Source organism: Lissotriton helveticus, chromosome 12, assembly GCF_964261635.1.
Source record: "Lissotriton helveticus chromosome 12, aLisHel1.1, whole genome shotgun sequence".
NCBI lineage: Eukaryota > Metazoa > Chordata > Amphibia > Caudata > Salamandridae > Lissotriton > Lissotriton helveticus.
This window is the reverse complement of record NC_136073.1, coordinates 915,578,485-915,591,272: the sequence shown is the minus strand read 5'-3', so window position 1 is coordinate 915,591,272 and position 12,788 is coordinate 915,578,485.

Here is a 12,788-nt window from a genome sequence, read left to right as displayed (position 1 = left end):
AAACAATGATCCTGCCTCTGTGATGGTTGTCAGTGTGAAACGCATGTGTGTAACTGTTCATGCGTGATGACGGATGTATGTCAGTACAACGCGATCTTTTAGATCGCGGTACATGACAACGCTGCCATTACAACGCAAGTCGTTACAACGACTTGCGTTGGAGGGCGTGGATTGTGGAATATTATAATTTTATATTCCAACACCAGTCCACGTAACAGTAAGGAAGGTGTTGGAATATAAAATTACAATATTCCTTATACAACAGCGCCATCCAGCGCAAGTCGTAGTAATGACTTGCGTTGTAATGGCATCGTTGTAAAGGCAACGCGGTGTAAACACAATGTTCCCCCTCATGACACACCTTTGAGAGCCCCTGGAGTATATGTATGTGTTACTATCCGGGAGAGAGCGGAACTTCCACCGCCTGGAGCGACATCCCCTGGACTCTTAGGTCCCGGATGAAACCCTACAGACATTGTTTCAGGCAGCCAGGGACTGCGAGATACTTTATAGATTTACAAGGCTAGCTGACAACATAATCACAAATGAAAGTGCCAGATTATCAACATTATGATTACAAAACAGGAAGACGAGAAACCCCATGAAGTATTTAAATAATTCCGCCTGTTCCACAACCCTTCCCCTGGCACACTGCCCCCCTCCCCTTCTCCCCCTCCTCCATCTTAACTCAAGGGGGGCCGACAGAGCATGAAAGGGGCCCTTTATTTGTGTTCTAAAGTTACAGGCAAAACAAGGCTTGATTTCTCACGTGTGACTGTAAACACTCTTAAGGTAATCCATGCCCACAATCAAGTCGCTGTTTACATAACACGTATTTAAGCTTGTCTTCTATTTCCTGATGTGATTTTCCCTTTTCCAGATGTTGTCTTTCTGTAGTTTTTAGGTCGAGCGACCTATCTCAATGCGCATGCGAATTGAGCGGGAGCTCGATATATAGGGACTTATCGAGAGTTTACCTAACTGGCGATTCCACTGGCGATTTGTTGCAGTGCATGTGAAAGCGCATGCACAATGCCACCAGCCGCCTGCCTGCCTCGCATTACCACATCAAAGGCGGCCGCGTCTCAGGCCCCTACTGCTTCACACCCTCATGCCGCTCTCCCCGCTCCGCCCCCTCCCCTGCCCGCCGTGTCGCATATCTCCTTGTACTTTCACTTTGACGGCCGCAGGCCGTCTCTCGTGTTTCTCCTCCCCCCTCCCTCTGCCTCACCATCTCTTCCCTCCGTCTTGTTTGTTGCAGTCTGTCTTCCTTTTGTCTCTCCCTATCCCTCTTACGTCACCTCTTTCTCTCCCCTTCCCTCTGCCTCGCCATCTCTTCTTTCCCTCTCGATTCCCCGTGTTTCCTCCTTTCCCCCGCCTCACTCTCTTCACTATATGTCTCACTCCTTTCTTTCTCCCCTTTATATATTTTTTCTGTTCTCTACTTCTCTCTGTCCCTTACCTCTGAGTTATCCGCTCTCCCCTTTCTCTCACCGCACACCCCTTCCCTCCCTCCACTCGTCTGTTCTCTCCCTGCCCCCTTGTTCAGTATAAGGTTCCTGACATATAATGGATGAAAATTGTTTTGCTTACCGGTAGTGCTGAAGAGAAACTCGTGAAATATTCCAACACCCCCGGGTGTAGGCACAGTGCCTAGAAGCGGTATTTCTGTACGTTGCAGCAAATCATGTATGCATCTATAGTAAATAAAAGCGAATATAGTAAAATGTATCATGGCTTCTTTAGGAGCTCAGTGGGCATAAACCTTTAAGCCCTTCCAACGATGGGCGCAGCTAGAAATATATTTATATATACATATAATGTTAGCGTGTTATACAGAACGAACTCGACCCCTATGTATTGGAGCGCTTTACGTGAGCACCAGGTACATTACAAAAAAGACATGTTGCTTTTTTTGCAGACACGGGGCGATTAAGTGATTTACACAGAATCACAGGATGTTGAGCCGACGCCAGCCTCGAACCTGGCTCCGCAGTTCCAAGGTCAGCAGCTCTGGTCGTTATGCCTCATCCTCTCCTCTAATGCAGCGGGTATAGTAGGCCCGGGGCCCCTGGGACCCATTGCACCCCAAATGAGTAGCTGTTTTACTTCCGGGTCAGGGGATGGGTGTATAATGTAGGGCCCGTGGTGCCCTGGTTCAGCAGTCTCCAATCCTGCGTGATTTCTCTGCGTAGCTTATGGATACAAATCATATAAATTGTGTAAGTGGCACTCGTATGATGTCAATGCTATAAGTGTCAAGAACACTTTATCCTTTCTGATTGTGACACCACCCGCCACTATGTACCCAGATTTGACCATACAGGTTTCCTTGCTGGATAAACATCAACCACTACCTGCAGGATACAACAGAATGTCGTTTTCCTGCACGGTACATTTTTCTGTGACATTCCATCTCGTGCGAACGCTCAGGTGACGGGCAGCCGGATCGCCCTGTTCAGGGAGAGGGTTTCTGCGCGCCTGGCTTCAGGCAGGAGCACTCGCGCTTTCATATTTAATTCTGGTCGGCCGAGTTATCGCTTCCCATTTCCGGTATTCAGTAAACAGGGCCGGTGTATTGGTATGCAGAACCGCCGCTTTCCACCTAATCTGTGGCAAACAGTTTCTCTACTCCCTTTCCTGCTGCTCGTGATCTGCTTTTTGTGCTTTTTTTAATGGCCTGTTAACCCCATTTCAAACCTGTGAATGGGGTTTAAATGGCATGTCCCGTAACAAAAGAGGGGGGAGATGGGAAGGAATTGTACCGAACAAGGTGTCAGCACCTCCCCTTTCTCTCACAGCCGCCAGGCCGTGTTATTTTTTCTGCCTCCCCTTTTTCATTCATTTCTCTCTCCTAGCTTCGCCCATTTCTCCCAATCACTCTCTTCTCTCACTCTCATACCTCGCTGTCAGTCTCTACTTTCCCGCTCCATTCCTCTCTAAATGTAAACAGAGACCCTCCCACACACACACACACACACCACCGCCACAGTGCCCGAACCTCCAATGCTTGCAGCCTCCATGGTCCAAACACACCAAGCAAATCTAGAGGCGGGAGGTTTTAGTTTGAATGACTAAGTGCTGTGGCAGCACCCGCTCTTCAATGTTGCATTCCAAATGCTATAGGTGTCACATTCGCGAAAGTTATAACTATTGGCATTGTAAATGACAAAGCTATCAATTTAGCTGTTTTAAACACCAACAAATAAATAAAATATTTGTAATTTACAAGACCAATAGCTCCAACTTTTCTAATGCGAGACCTATTGCATTTCCAATGCTTGTTAGGTGGAGTTTTCATGGGTGCGTTTTCAGCTCCAGCAGCCCACAGCTGCTTGCATTTTATTGCAGCGCTCTGTGCAGCTCTATTCACCTTGCCACATAAATCCACTACACAAATAGACTTCACAACACAGATTTCCACGCCACACAATTCCACAACAATTGCAATACAAGCCACATAATAACACTCCAATACACGTACACTCGCTCCACTCCAAACCAAAACACATGGGTAGAAGATATTGACATGTACAACGCCAATAGCTCTAACTCTCGCAAATACGAGGTCTATTCTATTGCAAATGCTTGTTAAATAAATAGTCCTCTTTAATTATCATGCTCAGGCCTTTGCAGAATCTCAAAACATAAACAAACAGATGTTTTTTCAACTTTAAATATCAGCAAAATGGCCTATGGGCATTGGATCGATTTATATGAGCATCAGTTACAAGACACAAGATCAAATCCATTTTTATTTTTGGCACCGGAAATTAATTGATTTGCCCAGAATCACAGGATGTTGAGACAGCGCCGGGATATGACCACACCCCGAGTTTCAGAGTCGGCAGCTCTGACCCTAACGCCACATCCTCTGTATATTTTCTTAGTGAAAGATGACCTCACAGCAAGGTCTATGGAAGCACACATTACAGTGGCTGGTGGGGGCAATGGAAGGCAGCAAGGCTCTGTGGGACGGTTGACCGAGGTCCAAAAAACACACGGTGCATAGGTGACCCGTAGGCACTGGCCCATCCCCCAATGCCCGACTGCCCGCCTAGCCGGGCACTCCCTCCTCGGTGTGTGCCCCCCTAGAGTCTGTCAGTCAGGACTTTAGCCGGGCATTCCCTTCTGGGTGTGTGCCTCCCCAGACTCTGTAAGTAGCCGGGGACTCCCTCCTGGGAGTGTGCCCCCCTTGAGTCTCTCAGCCAGGAGTTTAGCCGGGCACTCCCTCCTAGGTGTGTGCCCCCCTAGAGTCTGTCAGTCAGGACTTTAGCCGGGCACTCCCTCCGGGGTGCGTACCCCCACAGAGTCTGTCAGCCATGAGTTAAGCTGGGCACTCCCTTCTGGGTGTGTGCCTCCCCAGAGTCTGTCAGCCATGAGTTTAGCCGGGCACTCCCTCCTGGGTCTGTCCCCCCCTAGAGTCTGTCAGTCAGGACTTTAGCCGGGCACTCCCTCCGGGTGTGTGCCTCCCCAGACTCTGTAAGTAGCCGGGGACTCCCTCCTGGGAGTGTGCCCCCCTAGAGTCTGTCAGTCAGGAGTTAGCCGGGCATTCCCTACGGGTGTGTGCCTCCCCAGAGTCTTTCATCCAGGACTTTAGGCGGGCACTCCCTCCGGGTCTGTCCCCCCCCTAGAGTCTGTCAGTCAGGACTTTAGCCGGGCACTCCCTCCTGGGTCTGTCCCCCCCTAGACTCTGTCAGTCAGGAATTTAGCCGGGCACTCCCTCCTGGGTGTGTTCTTCGCTAGAGTCTGTCAGTCAGGACTTTAGCCGGGCACTCCCTCCTGGGTGTGTGCCTTCCTAGACTCTGTAAGTAGCCAGGCACTCCCTCCTGGATGTGTGCCTCCCCAGAGTCTGTCATCCAGGAGTTTAGCCGGGCATTCCCTCCGGGTGTGTGCCTCCCCAGAGTCTGTCATCCAGGAGTTTAGCCGGGCATTCCCTCCGGGTGTGTGCCTCCCCAGAGTCTGTCATCCAGGAGTTTAGCCGGGCATTCCCTCCGGGTGTGTGCCTCCCCAGAGTCTGTCAGTCAGGACTTTAGCCGGGCACTCCCTCCGGGTGTGTGCCTCTCTAGAGACGGTCTGCCAGGACTTTAGGCGGGCACTCCCTCCTGGGTGTGTGCCTCCCCAGAGTCTCTCAGCCACGCGTTTAGCCGGGCACTCCCTCCTGGGTGTGTTCTTTGCTAGAGTCTGTCAGTCAGGACTTTAGCCGGGCACTCCCTCCTGGGTCTGTCCCCCTCTAGACTCTGTCAGTCAGGAATTTAGCCGGGCACTCCCTCCTGGGTGTGTTCTTCGCTAGAGTCTGTCAGTCAGGACTTTAGCCGGGCACTCCCTCCTGGGTGTGTGCCTTCCTAGACTCTGTAAGTAGCCGGGCACTCCCTCCTGGGTGTGTTCTTTGCTAGAGTCTGTCAGTCAGGACTTTAGCTGGGCACTCCCTCCTGGGTGTGTGCCTCCCCAGAGTCTGTCAGCCATGAGTTTAGCCGGGCACTCCCTCCTGGGTCTGTCCCCCTCTAGACTCTGTCAGTCAGGAATTTAGCCGGGCACTCCCTCCTGGGTGTGTTCTTCGCTAGAGTCTGTCGGTCAGGACTTTAGCCGGGCACTCCCTCCTGGGTGTGTGCCTTCCTAGACTCTGTAAGTAGCCGGGCACTCCCTCCTGGGAGTGTGCCCCCCTAGAGTCTGTCAGTCAGGAGTTAGCCGGGCACTCCCTCCTGGGTGTGTGCCTTCCTAGACTCTGTAAGTAGCCGGGCACTCCCTCCTGGGTGTGTGCCTCCCCAGAGTCTGTCAGCCATGAGTTTAGCCGGGCACTCCCTTCTGGGTGTGTGCCTCCCCAGAGTCTGTCAGTCAGGACTTTAGCCGGGCACTCCCTCCGGGTGTGTGCCTCCCCAGACTCTGTAAGTAGCCGGGGACTCCCTCCTGGGAGTGTGCCCCCCTAGAGTCTGTCAGTCAGGAGTTAGCCGGGCATTCCCTCCGGGTGTGTTCTTCGCTAGAGTCTGTCAGTCAGGACTTTAGCCGGGCACTCCCTCCTGGGTGTGTGCCTCCCCAGAGTCTTTCATCCAGGACTTTAGCCGGGCACTCCCTCCGGGTCTGTCCCCCCCTAGACTCTGTCAGTCAGGAATTTAGCCGGGCACTCCCTCCTGGGTGTGTTCTTCGCTAGAGTCTGTCATCCAGGAGTTTAGCCGGGCATTCCCTCCGGGTGTGTGCCTCCCCAGAGTCTGTCAGTCAGGACTTTAGCCGGGCAGTCCCTCCGGGTGTGTGCCTCTCTAGAGACTGTCTGCCAGGACTTTAGGCGGGCACTCCCTCCTTGGTGTGTGCCTCCCCAGAGTCTCTCAGCCACGCGTTTAGCCGGGCACTCCCTCCTGGGTGTGTTCTTTGCTAGAGTCTGTCAGTCAGGACTTTAGCTGGGCACTCCCTCCTGGGTGTGTGCCTCCCCAGAGTCTCTCAGCCATGAGTTTAGCCGGGCACTCCCTCCTGGGTGTGTTCTTTGCTAGAGTCTGTCAGTCAGGACTTTAGCCGGGCACTCCCTCCTGGGTCTGTCCCCCTCTAGACTCTGTCAGTCAGGAATTTAGCCGGGCACTCCCTCCTGGGTGTGTTCTTCGCTAGAGTCTGTCAGTCAGGACTTTAGCCGGGCACTCCCTCCTGGGTGTGTGCCTTCCTAGACTCTGTAAGTAGCCGGGCACTCCCTCCTGGGTGTGTGCCTTCCTAGACTCTGTAAGTAGCCGGGCACTCCCTCCTGGGTGTGTTCTTTGCTAGAGTCTGTCAGTCAGGGACTTTAGCTGGGCACTCCCTCCTGGGTGTGTGCCTCCCCAGAGTCTGTCAGCCATGAGTTTAGCCGGGCACTCCCTCCTGGGTCTGTCCCCCTCTAGACTCTGTCAGTCAGGAATTTAGCCGGGCACTCCCTCCTGGGTGTGTTCTTCGCTAGAGTCTGTCAGTCAGGACTTTAGCCGGGCACTCCCTCCTGGGTGTGTGCCTTCCTAGACTCTGTAAGTAGCCGGGCACTCCCTCCTGGGAGTGTGCCCCCCTAGAGTCTGTCAGTCAGGAGTTAGCCGGGCACTCCCTCCTGGGTGTGTGCCTTCCTAGACTCTGTAAGTAGCCGGGCACTCCCTCCTGGGTGTGTGCCTCCCCAGAGTCTGTCAGTCAGGACTTTAGCCGGGCACTCCCTCCGGGTGTGTGCCTCCCCAGAGTCTGTCAGTCAGGACTTTAGCCGGGCACTCCCTCCTGGGTCTGTCCCCCTCTAGACTCTGTCAGTCAGGAATTTAGCCGGGCACTCCCTCCTGGGTCTGTCCCCCTCTAGAGTCTGTCAGTCAGGACTTTAGCCGGGCACTCCCTCCTGGATGTGTGCCTCCCCAGAGTCTGTCATCCAGGAGTTTAGCTGGGCACTCCCTCCTGGGCAGTGCATCCCTCTGGTGGGCGCGCACTGTATACAGTGCCACAAGGAGCAGTCATCCTCCAACAGCCCCGCCCCTGGGCATTCCCTCTGGGGTCTTTACTCCAGGCTCTGCACACTGCACCTTCTGTCACTCTTTCCTTCTGCTGCAGTTCCAAGGCCTTATGTATTTAAATGCGCACCCTGCCATGAAATTTGGGACCTCGTGGGTGGGGACACACAGCTACAGCACTTACCTGTGGCCACAGCAGTGAGCGCTGTGCTACACCTCCAGGCAAAAAAAATGTGTGTGTGTGTGTGTCTTTGTCTGTGTGTCTGTGTGTATCAATCTCACTAACCCCGTCATCACACTCTGCCATCAAACACCCACTATAAAGACAACAACTGATCACACCAGCAATCTCACAATAAATAAACATCGCAAGGCTGATGTCGAACTAGGCAGCCTGGACACAATCGTCGGTCTTCCCGCGACTGAACCCGCCACGGACACTCCCCTCTCGACCCCTGATGATCCGACTCGACCCTCTCAAACTATACGTCACCCTAACAATGACCCTATTCCTGCTGCCCAAACCATCCCCTTATCCATCGTCATCGATAATCCAGTGGACACCGACCTCCCTCAAACCACTGCACACTCTCCTTCCTCTGCCCCACGGCCTCACCCTCAGTCAGTCTCCACTTCTAAACTTGCGGCCAACCCCCGGGATACCGACTTCCTCCTTACCCTTGCCCACTCTCCCCCCTGGACATTCGATCCATAACACCTCCCCCCAACACCATGCCTGGAAGCATTAATGACCCGGTCCCTCACGTTCATCCTATCCCCACTCCTAATCCCAATGATACAGCCCAAGCCCATAATCCAGTACCCTCTCTGTGAGAAGTTGGCCTGGTATATGATGTTCACTATTCTAGTGAGCACCTTGTATCAGTCCAAACAACCCTTATGGTGATGGTTGTAAAGTCAACCTTATAGACCAGCTATCCTAGCGGTAGCATGGACAAAGCAGTCTTAGGCTAAACTCAAGAGGGCATGTGAAGCCAGCTGTTTTACCATATGCAAACCTTTTAATACCAAATGAAAGGACACCACACAGGTTATATATTCAAAATATATATGTATTTATTTCTAAACAACCCCCTGTACTCTTTATGAGAACAGAAGCACAAGCGTATAACAAAGAACTTAATATAACATACAATAAATTGCACAATATGGATAGGACCTGGTGGCCCGTTAAACCATATACTAAAATAGTGGTATAAGTATCACGTCACGAACAATGGTAAGGCCTAGGGCCTTGGGAATCGCTGGGGCTACACTGGACTAACAGTAGTTAGGGAGCATGAGGCCCACGGGATGCGGGTGCAGTGTCTAAATTCACACGCGTGCACCAATAGAAGTCAATGGGTGCGTAAAGTTAGAAAGTTAAAGAGTTAGGAGTCTTCCGACTGGACTAGAACTAAACCACTTGAAACTAGGACACTAGGAGAGTAAACCTACACAGGAGCATTGGAGTACTCGCGTTTCCTCACCCACAGGAAGCGGTTGCATAGGTGTCATAGTGCGTCGGGTTTCGTCGTGGAGTTCTATGGAGCCTTGGAGAAAAGATGCTGCAGGTGACTGGGAGAGAAGAGTCCGGTTGGATCCAAGGGTGGATCGAAGATGTAGAGTACCTGAAAGCAGAGGGGACAGAGTCTGGGTCACTAACCAGTGACTCGGAAGGAACCAGGAAGGAACCAGGCGATGTCGGGTTGCGATCAGGTGATGTCATGAAGCTTGTATCCGCTGCCACGTGGACCAGGAGGCGTTGACGACGACCAGGAGCTGGGCACAGACTGTCCCACAAAGGTTCTCGCTGATGGCGGTGTCGGTTCTCGATTCGGAATCAACAGGCCTTGGCAAATGCAACCCACGCAGGAATCTAAGATGGCTTCTGGATCAGACCAGCAAGGTCTGATGGGCTGCTCCTTTTCAGGGGAGCAAGGGCCAGTCTGGAGCAACCAGACCAGCATTGGAAAATGAAAGGTTCGTCGTCACAGAGGCCACTAGCCAACGGGCAAGTGACCGGACAGACGCGTTGAGCAGGAAAATGCAAAAGGGCCCCACGCAGCACTCGGTGAGTGTGGAGAGGTGATCTTCGGTGCAAAGGATGCTCGGGGCTGGGGCTTCTCAATCCCCAATGCACAGCTTCGAGGGTGCCTCAGGAGCTGCACAGAAAGCACTTTGCTGGGTTTTCAAGATGGCCGGTCCCACGTCTCACGTCTCCTCCACGGGTCTCAGATTTGCTGTGGCTGTGGATCGGGCTGTTGGATGTCTGGAAGTCTAGTTCTTGTCAGGCTCTGTTGTTCGAGCTCTGGCAGGAGCAACAACAAAGCAAACCGTTGATCGCTTGATGGTGCCTGCTTGCACAGGGTGGTCACTCCTTGACCACAAGGGAGATTCTTCAGTCTTCTACGTCGAGTAGGATGTTGAAGGGTCCAGAGTTTCATATCAGAGTTTCAGTCAGGATTATCTAAAGTCTAAGGACACAGCTCCTACCTTTATTCCAAATCAAGGGGCTGGATTACCTGCTAGGTCCCTCCATGGGTGGGACCCAGGAAGGGGTGGTTACAGCCCTTTCCCTTTGTCCAGTTTCGCGCCAGAGCTGGGGCTGGAGTGCCCCAGCACCGGTTTGAACTGGACTATGCATGGGACACCTTGTGTGCCCCAGGCAGTGTCTCATTTCATTCAGCCCTCCCTGCCCCAATCCACTATCTCCTGTCTGGGGTGGTGCTAGCACCTCCCTGTGACAGGAAACCTATTGTCCAAGCCTCCCTCGCTGGAAGGGCTCCCAGCAGCAGGAGGTCAGACTTGTGTCTGTGGCAGCAGCATCCATTTTGTGATGCTGAGGCTCTGGTTAACTTTAACCGGGATTAATGGAAGTAACATGTCTTCTCCCTCTAGAAGGTTGGAATGCTACCCCCGTCGCCGGAACTGGCGAGGGGGTAGTATTCCAAAGCGTATGACAGCTTACACAACATGTTTTGTTAAAGCCAAACCAAAGTTAGCAATAACCGCGAGGATTATAATGCACTTAAGAGTATATGGTATGGCAATATCCTGGAACAGCTATAAGGACATGGTTCCGAAAGCTGTAGACAGGCTCAGCTCATGCTAGAGCACCATCTCACATAAAACCAAGCAATCTGCCTCCAGGATTGTTAAGGCCTGCCATAGGAGTGACTTATAGGTGCATACGTGTCCAGATATAAGGTTAGACATAGGTATACTATATCCAAGCAAGGGGTGATTACACAACCTTGCCCCAGCTGAGTTATCAGCCAGTTGTGTCAGTTTGGATGGCCAGCCAGGGGTGGCATTAGATATGCTGCAGCCCCTGGTAGGCCTTGGGTACGCCTATGCCCTGGGCACCTATAGTGCTCTGTACAGGGACTCATAAGAGTGACCCAAATCCCAATTGGTGATGTACCTAAAGTACATGGTGTGAAATTTAGAGAGAGAACAGCAGGGCTGTGGGTCTGATTAGCAGGCCCACAGACACATTAAGTCAATAACCAGTGAAGCAAAAAGCAAAAAATGGGGTGACCATAGGATAGCAGACCCTATTCTCCTACACTCTCCTTCCACAGACCCTAGTCATTCACGGCTCCCGCCTAATACAAGAATCTCTTCTAGCTCTATTACCCAACAACTGACCCGAATGGAGTAGAAAATAGACACCCTAGCTGCCGATAACCTACACCTACAACAAGACCTTCTCAACTGGTTTAAACCACTGTGCTCACACATACAGGGTAGCTACTCTCCTTTCCCCTGCACAGCCTCCCCCATTGCCCCACTTGGCACCCCACGGCCCTCCATTCCTGTGAGGAATCAAGCACATCGACCCACCTGAGCTGTCCGGCCAATTTCTGCATTGGAAGCAGATGAGATCGACGACTCGTACCTCACAATGAGCCAGAACACGGCTCCTTTCGCTATCCCAGTTATAGTCGGCACTAACAGAACCCATAAACCTATCCTCTCGCCCAGACCTCCCGCTCAATACACTTCTATCCACACAGCCCATACCAACTTTGAGGCTCCCCGTCCTCTCTCTTGCATGCTCCTCAACTGTAGATCAGCAGTACAACACGCCACAGACATTGCTGAAGTTTTACTCGCTCATGAAATAGACATCGCATTCCTCACAGAATCCTGGCTCAATGACCACTCGAACCCCATTCTAGACATACTCGCCCTCCCCCAAGTTACAACATCATCCGACACGACAGACCGATCAAAACGGGTGGCAGACTAGCCATCATTCACAAAGTAGGAATACAGCTTACCACACTAAAACCTACAGAATACCAGACTCTTGAGTCCCTGGGTATTGAACTCACAAGCAAAGGCACCACGCCCATCAAATTTCAAACCATCTACTATCCTCCGGGGGAGCGGGCCCTCTTCGACGAAGAACTAACCAACCTAATAACACGTTTCTCCCTAACGGACACAAAAGACGTGTTCCTGGGTGACCTCAGCATCCACTGGAATAACCCAAAAGACACCACAGTACAGACCTTCTCCAACCTGCTTGAAATAACCAACCTCAAACAACTCAGCAATGAACCAACACACAAAGGAGCAACTCTGGATGCGATCATCACCAAGAAGGAGCTGCTCGCTCTGAAAATGACGTCTCCAATTGACTGGTCCGACCACCACCTTATACTGTTTAATATTGACTCGCAAGTCAGATACCAACCAATGCAATCTGACATACCGAAGCACTGGACCAGGAACATCAAATAAAACCCAATAACCGAACTTAAATCCAGGATTCAAGCCCTTCTACAATCCCAGCCTTCCACTCTGTCGGCTGAGGACCTCACAGCTCACGTTAATTCAACAATGACGGAGGTGTTAGATCAAGTAGCGCCACTCAAAGTCAAACAATTGAGATCCATCAAATCTAAATCTTGGTTCAACGTGGACTTAACGAAAGACGACAACTCAGACAGTCGGAGAGGACTTGGAGACTAAACCCATCAACTTTACACCTAACGCAACTCGGATATGCGCGGCTGGCCTATAAAAAACACATCTTCAGAGAAAAGGCCTCCCACTTCCGCAACCCACTAGACCAGGCAAAGAATAGACCAAGAGAACTCTTCAACATTGTTAAAAGTCAAAGAAACGGCACCCCCCCCACAAGAAATCAAAGCCACCACAGAGCGTTGCGAAGAAATTGCCTGCTTCTTCACAGATAAAGTAACAAAAATTGGACAATCCTTCATCCAAACCTCAAATTCCCCCTCCCTCTTATCCTGCCACCCCTCAAGCACCATGGACGCAACAGAAAGAGATCATACCAAGGACAACCAGGTCTGCCTCCAACCAAAAAATAATGCTCAC